The sequence below is a fragment of the Nyctereutes procyonoides genome, unplaced genomic scaffold (genome assembly GCF_905146905.1).
Source record: "Nyctereutes procyonoides isolate TBG_1078 unplaced genomic scaffold, NYPRO_anot_genome, whole genome shotgun sequence".
Classification (NCBI taxonomy): Eukaryota; Metazoa; Chordata; class Mammalia; order Carnivora; family Canidae; genus Nyctereutes; species Nyctereutes procyonoides.
Genome location: NW_026575142.1, coordinates 28,534,023 through 28,547,655, shown reverse-complemented (window position 1 = coordinate 28,547,655; position 13,633 = coordinate 28,534,023). Strand labels below are relative to the sequence as shown.

At 36.0% G+C, this 13,633-nt stretch overlaps 1 protein-coding gene across 4 annotated transcripts in view; it reads left to right on the top strand.

The window, feature by feature from the left end:
• Nucleotides 1-13,633, top strand: part of GPD2 (glycerol-3-phosphate dehydrogenase 2) — a 140,655-nt gene that overhangs the window by 75,532 nt on the left and 51,490 nt on the right. The gene's annotated exons all lie outside the window — the stretch shown is intronic.

Genomic DNA, 13,633 nt, shown 5'->3' with positions numbered 1-13,633 from the left:
TTTGCACAGGACACAATTCTTGAACATATAATTTATGTGATGAAGGTAGATGAACATTGCATCTGTTAAACCAAAGCCTCAGGTTTTATTGCTTATTTTATTGTTGTTAGATGTTTTCTAACAGTAACATTATCTAATATCCATGTGCCATGTGTTCCATGTTCATTCTTTGTGTGTGGGGGTGGGTATGGGGGTATGTGAACAATATAATTTTACACACTTTTATTTAAAGGAACTAACTGCTTAATATATCTCCAGATGGACCACAGAGTAATACAAAACAAAACAGGAAAAGCCATTTGTGAAATTTTACTGTAGTTTTAAAGGGTATATGGATTTGGAAAATAGTCCAGGGAGGGATGTCCATTTATAAAATAAATAGGTAGACACAGATAATTGAACATGTTCAGAAAGTCTTAGAAATTTTGTGACACAAAGAAGACAGCCTAGGCTCTATAGCTTTGTGGGTTTTTTTTTTTTAAATCCATTATGTGATCTTTTGTATTTCATGTTAGATTTCTAAACTCTTAGCATGAAGATTTTTTAAAATTTTTTTCTGTTCTTTCTGTTCTTTTTCTTTTCTTTCTTTCTTTTTTTTTTTTATCAGGAGACTTTAATATTTATACTTCATATTCTGGGATATCCTGAAGGCTACCCCACTTTTTTTCTTCTTCTCAGTGTTAGATTTCTGAATCAATTTAGCTGTCTGTCATGCTTTCCTATATGAATGCAGAATGTATGTGCACAGAAGGGGTAACAGGGACAAACTCAAGAAAATGTCCTAGGAGCAACAATATTGGAAAAATGTTAAGGGTCTTAGACAAACATTAAAAGCTAGAAAATTCACAATTTACAGTGCCTTCCAGCATCTAAGCACCACAGGGGGGGCACTTAACTACTTTTTTGGTGCCCCTGATTGAGCCTCTGTGTTAAAGGACAACCTTCACTGTGATTTTGCTTTCTCTGCATCAGACCTTTAATGCTAATCCATTGTAGTTTTGTGGGTGATTATATTAAAGAGGTTTTTGGTCCAGGAGGAGTAAGAAGGCATTCTGCAAATGGCATCCTGCCCACCCTGACAAGGAAGTGTGTGTGCCCTTTGCCTCACATTACTCATTCCTCCTGTTATCAATGCTCTCAAATACTTGGTCATTTTCCTTCCCATATGATGCAGCAAACACTAACTAGTTTTATTTTTTAGCTTGTGCATATCTGAATCTCCTTGAGAGGGCTGTTAGTGGATGCCATATCTGAATTTGTGGCATCCGGTTTTTTGTTGGGTTGATATTGCTGTGAAGTATAGATTGTTGTTGATTCTACATAGAGAAACCAAAGGAAATCTATGTCACATGTGCAGAAGAAATATCCGATTAGAAGCAAAGAGAAGAAGAATTTCTTTTTTAAAACAGATTTTATGAATTCGAGAGAGAGAAAAAGAGCATGAGCGGGGGTAGGGGCAGAGAGAGATTTCCCATTGAGCAAGGAGCCTGATACAGGGCTTGATCCCAGGACTCTGGGATCTGACTGAGCCACCCAGGTACCCCAAGAATTTCTTTAAAATTGGTTTCCATACCTTGTTATAAGTTCCAAAATTATGAGTTTAGCAAGGATTATTGAAAAATATAGACATTGTTATTAAAAATAATTTCCAGGGCACCTGGGTGGCTCAGTGGTTGAGCATCTGGTTTTGGCCCAGGTCATGGTCCTGGGGTCCTGGGATCGAGTCTCGCATCAGGCTCCCCAGAGGGAGCCTGCTTCTCCCTCTGCCTGTTTCTCTGTCTCTCTCTGTCTGTCTCTCATGAATAAATAAATAAAATTTTTAAAAAAATTTCCAATTGGTATTTGAAAGTTGACTGTAAAAATCTTTAAGTCTTGAATCTTGAAGGAGTAAAAATAATTCTATTCTAGTCATTTGAAATATATATATATATATGCATATATGTATATAGTTTATACTTATATTTTTATCCTTGTTCTGAAATGATACACATCCAACTATGTCATGCTTGAGGTGAGGCAAAACAAGAATATGAACCAAAGTATAGTGTTATGGTTTCACAACCATGGGGCAACTCCTGTTTTACTCAGTGGTGCAATGAGCAAATTAAATATCAATGAGGGAGTAGGTAGAAGGAGCAGATAAGTAAGGGCACTAGATGTGGTAAATGTGTGCTCAGAGAAAGGAAGGAATGCCTTACCCCTTGACCAAAAAAATAACATTATCATCCTGTCACCAAAGTATTTCGGAGATGAAAAGGTACCTGAACATTTACTATTGCCACTGAGGTCTGCAAGTTGTAATGTATAAGATAAAACTTTCTTAACAATAAAAAAAATTCTTTATAAATGACCATTATGAGAATGTAATAAGTTATCCAAATAATTTCAAAATGCATTTGGGCTGTTTGAAATACTTTTTCTTTTTTTACTTAAAAATGATTTAGAAAAATAAAAAATAATAATTTAGAGGTGAAATTCACATAAAATCAACCACTTTATTATTTTATTTATTTATTTTTAAAGATTTTATTTATTCATGAGAGACACAGAGAGAGAGTGAGAGAGAGAGAGAGAGAGAGAGAGAGAGAGAGAGGCAGAGACACAGGCAGAGGGAGAAGCAGGCTCCATGCAGGGAGCCTGACGTGAGACTCGATCTCAGGACCCCAGGATCATGACCTGTGCCAAAAGGTCCTAAACCACTGGGCCACTAGGGATCCCCAAAATCAACCACTTTAAAGTGAACAGAAATAACAATAACAATTTTTATAACTCCCAACTTGGGAGAATCCTGATTATGGTGAAAAAGTGGCACAAGTAAGTAGCTTGTACTTCTAAATGCCACAAGAATTTTGGCTAAAAACTCTTATTAGTAATTCACTATACAGTTACTTCAGTAACTTTGAAAAGTGAGCTATAACAGTGTGAAAATACAGTCAGACGAGTAAACATTGCCATGGACTTAGACCAGTGTCTCAGGTTGTCTCAACACTGAGACAGAAACTTTAAGGTTTCTCAACACTGAGATGTTAAGGCTGTAAGATGTTCCTTCTGAAGTAGAAAAAGGACAAGGATCAAAATATTTTTCTTAATTACTCATAAGAATAGTTCATCCTACATAAATAGTGATGGCCATTGCATTTGATTAGGGCAGAATTAATTCTTCCGCTAAAGTCAGTGAGGACAATAAAATAAATTCCACCTACTTTTAAATGTAGTAATTATAGAGGCTATTATGTACCTGGCATAGGTATGATCCAGTGCCATATTTTGTTGTTAAACTGCTGAAAAACAAACTCACACATATGGAGGAATAACTACCATCTTTTTCAGCGCAAAGTAAATGTCAAATTTTTCAGTAAAATTCATATGAAGTGAAAGTTGGGCTAGGAAGTGACAGATCAGGTTATATTTCCTTCTTCTATTCTGACAGAGAAAACATACAGTCAACTCACCGGTTTTCTGATGGAGACACAACCCTGGTGTCGCCTACCTGTTCCTTGGCGTAAGCTGTCCTGCGAGCCCTCAGCTAAGCGCTGGCCATAGCCCTGCCCCTGATACGGTGGGGACTGGTGGCTAGTCCAACTCCACTAAGTCGGCAAGAAGCGTTTGAGGCATGACAGGCTTGGGTCTCTTGGCCTGCTGGGACGTATGACTAGCTCTGGAGGGGGTGCCAGTTTCCTAAGGAACTTCTTTTGTCTTCCTCTGTCAACTTGACTTTAATAGTCCTGTTCCTGGAGTATGATCTTTGGTGCCATTCTAGTCGGGCTCCAGTTATCAGATCCACTGCACAGAAAATGGGATATAATTAAAAATCATTAAATATTTAAAACCATTAAATACTGCCATTAAGCTTCTATAAGATGAAACTAGAGAACAAAATTACAGCTTTAAATTCTTCCTTCTGAGAGTCAAGGCACTGAGAGAGCTGTCTGTTATTTCATACCCAAGGATGTCCTAAAGTATTCCTTATGCACATATGAAAATAGCTACCTACAGGAAATTACATTAGCTTTCCTAATGTAAATAAAAGTTGGTCATATCCATGTTTCAAAGGGGGAATTAAAGCCCAGGGTTCACTAGAATATTCATTTTTATTCCAGCCTAAAACTCAACAGCATACAAATAGATGAATTCAGCTCATGAGAGAGCAAAGCCAATTTAATCTCTGGCTCCCCTGAGGTAAATGTAGTTCACGGTCCTGCCCCCACCCCAACCTCAGCTATAATCCCTGGCTCCTGGAGGTAAAAATGCACTGAAGTGAGGAAAATTCTGCAGCAGGATATAATGATTCGAAATGACAGGGACAATAATGACAATGAATTTCATGTCTCCCAGTCATGAGCTGGAGATGCTTGACTAGGCTGACTTATACAATTAAATTGTTACAGGTACAGCAGGAGATGCAGTTAGCTGTGTGCTTTGGGGAACAGTGCCTCTGGCAAAAGGCATATTGTGGAATCCAGACTCTTTTGTTAGGAACAAACTATTACTCCTCTAGGCATGCACCCACAATTGTATACTTTAATAAGAGAAATCCTGGGTTGAAGACAAGTCTTTTATGATGTTGATTTCATCTACTTTGAAAGCAAAAAAAAAAATCAATTATGCAATAACACAAAGGTTATTTATTTGTTTGTTTGTTTTGGTCTTCTGCTTTTGTTTTTGTTTCTCCTTTGACTTCCTGGAACAGAAGTCAAATTCGAAGATGGTGTCTTTCATCCTCATTCATAACACTTGCAAATACAGTTGTTGAACTAATTGGGTGTTAACAATTTTAAATCTGACAGACACATTAATTTCTTCAGAGTAATAGAAATAGGTTGAAAAAATAACCAAATGATGTAGGTTTGCAAACAATATGGAGTAATATTATGCAAGTTTGGGCCATGTGCTCCTTAATACCAATTCTTGCAGGCTTGCTCCGGTCATCTCTAAAGTGGACAGCCTTGTGGGGTGCACAGGACCAAGCCACTAGATGTAGAAGAACTTGTTAGAACTTCTACTTGGCTATGTTAGTTTTTACATATAGTTTAAATATCTATAATACGTAAGTACGTGTGTGTGTGTGTATATTATATGTTGATATTATATGCTGACATTTACTGTACTTTTGGGATACTAGACTTAATTTTTCTTTTTTGAACCACTGGGTTAGTAATTTGTCATCATTTTATGTCTTTGATAACTGAACTAATTTGAATGTTTTCAAGATAGATGTATTCAACTAGAAGATAAATTCCCCTAGAGTAAATATCGCCAAATCCATTCCTTCATTTTTCAAGACCCAATTTCTGTGAACTTTGATGGAGGGGTCTAAACCCCTATCAATAAAAAGTGAGTTATCATTGTGGGGCCCTCAACATTATCAGAATTTGGCATGCGATACATTAAAACTTTATTGTTTTTATTTTTATTTCCATCTCAAAATAAAAATATAAATACATTAAAAATGTAAAGTAGTTGTATTTGCCAATAATTCTCAAGACTCCTAATCTTTTTTTTTAGATCATTATTGTACAGACTGAGGTATAAAAGTATGTAAATATTGAAGCATATAAAAGAATACATTTAACATACATCTAAAGACCCTGGAACCCGAGAACATTACCGATACATTGAGGCTATTTATGACTTTACATTGTGAATATTCCCCCATTTCATTGTCTTTGCTCTTTCCTAAAAAATACTGCTATTATGAATTTTATTATTAGAGTTCCTTCTCTCACTTTTTTATCTGATGTAAGTATATTTGAAAATGACCTATTGGTTTTTTTAAAACGTTTTAAAAGTATAATATGATGTGTTATGTAAGTTGATATAAACACTTTGGAAAACAAACACTTCTCATAAAGTTAAGCATATACAAACCTTGTGATTCAGTAATTCTGCTACTAAATATTTACCCCACAGAAACTCTGACACCTGTCCACTGGGAGATATGTACAGAAAAGTGCATTGCAGCACAGGGTATAACTTCAAAAAGGGAAATGATTCAAATATCCATCGAGGGACAAATGAATAAATAACCCATGTATTCACATAATGGAGTAAAACAGCGTTAAAAGTGAGTGAACTCAGCTAAACTGAACAATGTGGCTGAGTCTGGGAAAACTAATGTTGAAAATGGCATGATAGCGCATCTCACAATTGCAAAGCATTACAATCATACTTGGAAAGTGCTTTCCAGACTGCTGTGGTGTAGTTGAAACAATCAGCAATCTGGAAGTAGTTAGGTTTACAAATTTTGAGTTTTGAGCCCCACATTACACAACCATGAATTTAGGCCCTTAATACCTCACTCACTGTGTATGTTGAGATTTAAATGATTTAATAAATGTAACATAACTTTACAAGTATAAAACATTATGTAAATATTAATCTTTTATTTGGGTCAATTTTATGGTCCACCGAATTTCTACTTTTTGTGTCACAGAATGAAACACCAGTTCTCTCAAAGTCTCTTTACATATGTAAAATTTGCAGTTTCTTCCAGAAATAAATTGGCAAAACATTCTTAGGAGAAAGGAAAATTTTGTGCATATAGATATGCTCAAGAATATGATCTTTGATGTTTAAGGGCTAAAAAGCACAACATTTAAAAAGAACTTACTCTGAAAATATCTACCTTCTTAGACATTGATCTAGAACATATTTAATATTTATTCTTGTGCATATGTAGTTTATACTTATAAGTTAAATGAATAATTTTTATCTTGATTTTCTGCTGTCATCTTTTCCATTGTTTTTTTTCCTCTTGTTTTCTGTGAGTTAGATAAGTGAAGCTGACATCATTGCTCATATAGCAGGCATATTTTTGTGCCTTTTTGCTAGTCAGTGTATCTGGATACCAGCTAATGCTAAATGAAGTTTGACATGTACCCCTAAGAAACAAAAGTTATAAATTGTGGCTTCAAAGGAAACCTTAAATAAATAGGACACATTTGTGTCCACCCAGGCTAACATCTAACATATGCTTTAGCTTCCTGATGATGAGACAGAGCAAAATAGCCCCTAGGAAAGTTTGCGATTGTTTATTGCTCACTTGACCAGCACATATTAAATACCAAGCTTTCATCTCATTATAATTAGTTTTTAAGATAATTAAAAGCACACAAAAGTGGATTTGATCAGGTGTAGCATACTGAGTAGTAGTAGTCATCCATATTCTACTCTATATGCAAGCTTAAAAACAGTGCTGAAACTCATCAATAGTAGGATATGTATGCTTATAAGGTGTTTGAACGGATAGTTCTGGTGGGTTCACGGTAAGCTACCTGCCTCTTACTCTGTGGCTCAACTGACCTGTCTTTTACATTGAAGTACAGTTGACACATAATGTTACATTAGTTTCAGGTGTATCTCAGTTCACTTTTTTTTTCAAGATTTTATTTATTCATGAGAGAGATTGAGAGAGAGCGAGAGGCAGAGACACAGGCAGAGGGAGAAGCAAGCTCCATGCAGGGAGCCTGATGCGGGACTTGATCCCAGGACCTAGGGATCACGACCTGGGCTGAAGGCAGACACTCAACTGCTGAGCCACCCAGGTGTCCCTCAGTTGAACTTTTTAAGAAAATGATGCAGGGTCAAAGGCAAAAGCTATTGTATCAAAAATCTCCGTGCCCTCTTCACAGTTTGTTCATACACACACACACACACACACACACACACACACACATATATAATTTATGGGACTTCTATTTTTCAGACAATGTTCCTGGTGTTACAGTCAGATGCATTAAAGACCAAGAGTTCTGAGATTTCAGGTTTTCAGAGAATTCAGTGCATATATGCCAGATATTGTGCCAAACCCATGGTCCCTATGACCAACAGTGTTTTACAGTTGTATAGCAGAGTATGGTTTTCAGGAACTTCTTTTTCTCATAAATGATCTTGTTTCACCCAACTCAGTGTGTATGCTGGAATGGGATATAATAATGCCTCTCTATTTCACAAGGGAAGGGAGAATCATAGACAAATATCTGGATCAGTATTTGGACATGTGGGGATATGAAAGTCTGTTTTATTTTGTTTGGGCTAAAGAAAAAGAACTTTACAAAATGTAGATTATAATAATATAATAGTATGGCTTCTTTTAACTACCATTTGGTTTTAAGTATGTCACACAATAAATAGCCCAGTAGTTCAATAAAGTATACACATTTTTATTAAGGGGAAGTTTTAACATATGTGGAAGTAATAAAAATGATAAAATGTACTTCCAGCTTGAGCACTTAGAAACTCATGGCTAAACTTCATCTATATTCTTATATACTCTCCCCTGTCTTCTAGATAGCAAATATTTAATAAATGAATATTTTAATCTGTATCCTTTTCAAAAATATTATTGAAGTATAATTGATATACAATTCATATTAGTTTCAGGTATATAACATATTGATTTGACAATTCTGTACCTTACTCAGTACTCACCAGGGTAAGGGTATCACCATCTGTCACATGCAACATTATTACAGTATTCTTGACTATATTGCTCTAAGTACAGCATTGTCACCTCTATGACTTATTTTATAACCACAAGTGTCTATCTCTTAAATCTGTTGTTAAGGATTTTTTTCAACATACAGCCACATCTAAAATGTTTTAAAAATAACTTCTTAATATCATCTATCTGTTCATGTTCATGTGTCCCCTGTAGTCTTATAACTTTAATTGGATCCTGATTTTAAAATCCCCCATAAAACAAATAAAATCCTCACTGAGGTTCATGTATGGCAACAAATTCCCTTTAACTAACAAGTTTCCCATCCTTTCTTTTGTTTCTTTCTTCGTTTACTGGTACCTCTGTATTTCCTATACAAGTGGTAGTTAGGCTTACTCCTGGCATTTGTTGCTGCATAAGAAACAACACCCAGACTTAGCGGCTTAAAATATTAATATACTGTCCTGCAGTTCTGAGGCAAGAGCTCTAAAAAGCTTTCTTACTTACATGTCTGGCCCGTAGGCTGAGAGGATTGGACCTCTGGGAGCTGGCCCAGCATCTCTGTCTCACCATGGCTTTTCCATGTGGCTAGCTTGGACTTTCTCACGAGGTAGTGAGACGACTTCTGGGGTGGCTGGCTGGCCACAATGAACATACCAAGGGACCAAGGCACAAATGTAAGACTTCTTCAGACCCAGCCTTGAAAACCACACAGTGTCACTTCCACCACATTCTCTTGTTAACGTGAATCACAGGGACAGCCCAGATTTAAGGGCTAGGATCTTACAAAAGTAAGAAAAATAGCAGTGTAATTTATTGGTAAGAGGAGGGACATCTTTGTTTTGTCAAAAATACTTAGTAAGTAGAGGTGTGAATTTTCATTACATGTCTTTCTGCTACTGCTTTTTTTTTTTTAAATCAATCATTATAATTATTGCCTGGATCAGTAACAGAATTTCATTAGAGGTTAGGGGGTTACAAAATGGTACTTTTCTAGTTGTCTTCCCAACTTCATTTATTAGTGGGATTTCTTATAATTTCCCTGCCTTACCTCTTTGCCTACCTTAAGGTACATTCTGTACCAAATGTCATGATAAAATGATTGATTCTTTCCATTTATACTGGTTTTCAAAAATAATTTAGTTTTTTTGCATTCTCCAAATGTGATGAGATATTTTTGAATTATCAACTAAACTCATGATTTAAACATATTTGATATGTGTCAGGCAATGATTCCAGCCCAAATTGCCCTGTCTCTGTCCTGTGGGCCCCTCCTCAAGTTGGCTCCTGAGCCCTTTTAAGATGCTGCCAATAGTCTCTGACAACTCTGTGCCATCTGCTATGACAAGATATTTCAGGCTCATCTGGAAGCTTTTCTGCCCAAGATCTGAAAACAGATTTCTCCAATAAGCCTTGTCTCCTTCCTTTGAGACATGGTAATTAGAGACCATAATCTATTTGCTATGGATGTTCATTGTTACTGATTAGTCATGATCTCTAGGCCTTTCATTAGAAGGAATTAAAAAAAAAATTTGTGTGAAAAAGAAAAACATGAATTCTTAGACATAGTTTTACTTCAAATTCAGAAGTACATGGCTTTTATTTAACCTCATCAGTGATACCTCCAAAAATATTACTACTGAAACCAGTTTAAGATTATTTGTTATTGCAGTTTTATTGTTGTTGCTGGTGTTGTTCGTAGCATACATGCCAATGGGGATGTAGAGACAAATTACTGTCTTCTAAAGCTACTTGACATAGTTCCTGTCAGTGTGATTATGCCGTCTACTGAGTACAACACATCAATTTAATTTTGTTTTAAATTAGTAAGGATTGGGGCACCTGGGTGGCTCAATCAGTTAAGCAGCCTACTCTTTTTTTTTTTTTTTAAAGATTTATTTATTTTTTCATGAGAGACACAGAAAGAGAGGCAGAGACACAGGCAGAGGGAGAAGCAGGCTCCCTGCAGAGAGCATGAAGCAGGACTCAATCCTATAACCCTGGGATCACGCCCTGGCAGATGCTCAACCACTGAGCCACCCAGATGCCCCAGCATCCAACTCCGCTCGGGGCTTGATCTCAGGATTGTGAGTTTAAGCTCGGTGTGGAACCCAAGCTGTGTTTTTGTTTAATAATTTTGTAAAAATACAGGGTTTCAAAGTAAAAATAAAAACAAGGACTATTCAAATAAAGCTTACTTTCTTCTTTTTCTTCTACCCTATTCTCTCCTTTTTAAAGATTACTTTTTAAAAGAATTTTAGTATTTCCGTTCATGCATATGTATGTATATTTGCTCCCTCTACCATTTTTATAAGGTTTTATTTATTTAAGAGATGGAAAGAGCACGAGCAGGAATGGGGTGCAATGGGAGAGGCAGAAGCAGACCCCCCACTAAGCAGGAAGCTCAGGGCTTGATCTCAGGCCCCTGAGGTCATGACCTGAGCCCAAAGCACACACTTCTTAACTGACTTATCCACCCAGGTGCGCCCCCTCTACCATTTCTTAGCTAAGAATAGTGTCTTGCATTTTTCACCTATATAATGGGTATTTAATTCCATTGTAGTATAATGAAGCACAAAGTTTTGAAAAGGTGAATTTATTTTATTTAAAGATTTTATTTATTTATTCATAGACACAGAGAGAGAGGCAGAGACACAGACAGAGGGAGAAGCAGGCTCCATGCAGGAAGCCCGATGTGGGACTCGAACCTGGGTCTCCAGGATCACACCCCAGGCTGCAAGCGGCACCAAACCGCTGCACCACCGGGGCTGCCCATGAAAAGGTGAATTTAAAAAGCACCTAGGACCCACATTTCATGGAATTAAATTTTAAGCATGTTAGCTCTTAGATCAAAATATAGCCATCAGTACAGCCTTAGCCATCAGTAAACCATATTTTCAAATTGTTTTTCTTTTGTGAATGAAAAGTGAAATCTTATTTCCTTCTTTGGACATGACAAAACAATAGCACATCCATTAGTTTTATCTGCATGGAGAGCTTAAAATTAGGCTGTCTCAAATGCTATCATTATCATTATGTAAAATATGCTCTATTTGTTTGAATTTGTTAAAACCTCGTTCATATCATCTGCTTGTGTTGAATGCCAATCTGTTTGGTCAGACTAAATGTTCATTTTAATTATAGTCTTTTAAGTAGATGGGTCTGTTTTATCCTAAACATGAAATTATAGATTTCTCAGTAAAATTTTACTTTTATTTTCTTTATGTTAATGGTAAACTTAAAAATACTTGGATGTGAAACTAATTAATTGTAGTTTGGAGTTAAGATTTAAAAGTTAGAAGAGTTTTCTGCTTTTGTTTCAGAGACATTGGGAAAACACATGCTCAAGAAATGTAAGCTGTAATTCATGTGCTATATATTGAAGCTTAAAGTCACTATGCGGGGCACTTTTCTCAAAGTAATTATCCTTCAGAAATACAGTCCTATAGGTTACACTTGGAAAGAAGGACAGAAGCAAATAATTGCTCTTGGCATAGAGGGAAATAAATAGGAAATGAAAAGCTATAACAGTTGGTCCTCAGGAACGGATTTTCTTGCTCCTTGATTATATGACAGCGTAATGCCTCGCATATCTGTTGGCGGAGCCCCTAGATGCCCTCTGATACACCCACTCTAGCCTGTTGTCCAGCATTCTTTCAAGGGGATCAAGACTTTTTCCCAGATAAATGTTTAGGAAAAAAGAGAGAGAAAAACAGCAGTCAAATCCATTTTGGAGTTGTTCTGTGCCCGACACGCAACAGCTTTCTTGGTGTAGTGGAAAGCCAAGCTGATGTCTAGCCTCACAAGAAATAGCAGTAATAAAAACATTTCTGCAATAAAAAAGTCCCACACTTTAGTTTCAACTAAAAATTCTACAGCCAATCTTGGTGACATAATATAGGAAAACTGAAAAAAAGTTAATGGCACATAGTTTTTATAAATAAAACTAACACCTTAGTCGATTATATTCTCTGGGACCAAATAGAACACTATATTAGAATGTGAATTTCAAATGGGTTTCATTATTACTATTAATACTTACTCAGATCACACTTTATGTTAGTAAAACACTCCTTAGGTCATTATATCTGCCCACAGAAAACACGAACCACACAGCACCTACTTTTCTTTTTAAACTTAGCTCTGCACATTAAGTACACACGCACACCCATGCACACACACACCTGATCTCTCAAGCAGTGTATATAACCACTGCTCCTTTACTATCCAAAACCAAAGAGCTGTTTTTGCATTCGATGGAAAAGTATGACCAATATGTAATTTGCTATCTATTCAGAACAAGGCTTTGAGAAGAAAATGAGGAAAAAACACAATGAGTAAATGACCAGCTATCAGATTCAGAACAAAATCAAATAACTCATACTTTATGTGTCTTTAGAGATGATTAATATATAACTCTCAATTAACTTGGGATGGGTAACTCAGAGCCTTTTAATAAACCAGAAACTTCATATTTCCCAAGAGTTTTAAGTCCTTCCACTTTTTAACCTGTGAAATACAATAATGAACGCATTTGGTGATACATGCAGTTTAATTTTCCTTCACCAAACACAAAATTTGACTGAAGGACAACCCAGTTGTCTTTCGTTCTCTCGATAATTTTCCATGTGAAAGGCACTGTGAGCTACCTCAAATCTGTTTTGATAAAAGAAGGGGTGTGAATATGTTATTGTTGAAACCAAATCTATAGATAGGAGAAATTCACCATTGCCACCTCCTTCAGGGAATAAAGTTAACCCAAATTCTCTTTTTCAATAGTAGCCTCTTCAAACAGCATTTTAAAAACTAAACAACGGTACACACTAGTTGTAAGAAGTATATATTATGTAAAGCAAGATTAAAATATATTTTTACCTTTACCTCCATCTTCTACGTGTGTTTTTTTTTTCTCATCACACTTTTCAGTGAGACCTGTATCTTTATGATCCTTAATTATGAATAAAGAGAGAGAAACATTTCTTCCCTCAGTCATATCTGTTTTTTTAAGTAAAGACCCTATTTAAAAGAAGCTGAGCATAAAAAGTCAACAAACAGAATAAACATACAATTTAGAGTACTATTTAAAATATATAAATATATAAATACAATTAAATACCTCACTTGCTAAGGCTGAATTATTTTCATTTGCTACATTTGTTGCTTCATGTAACTAACTTTGGTTCTTCTCCTCAC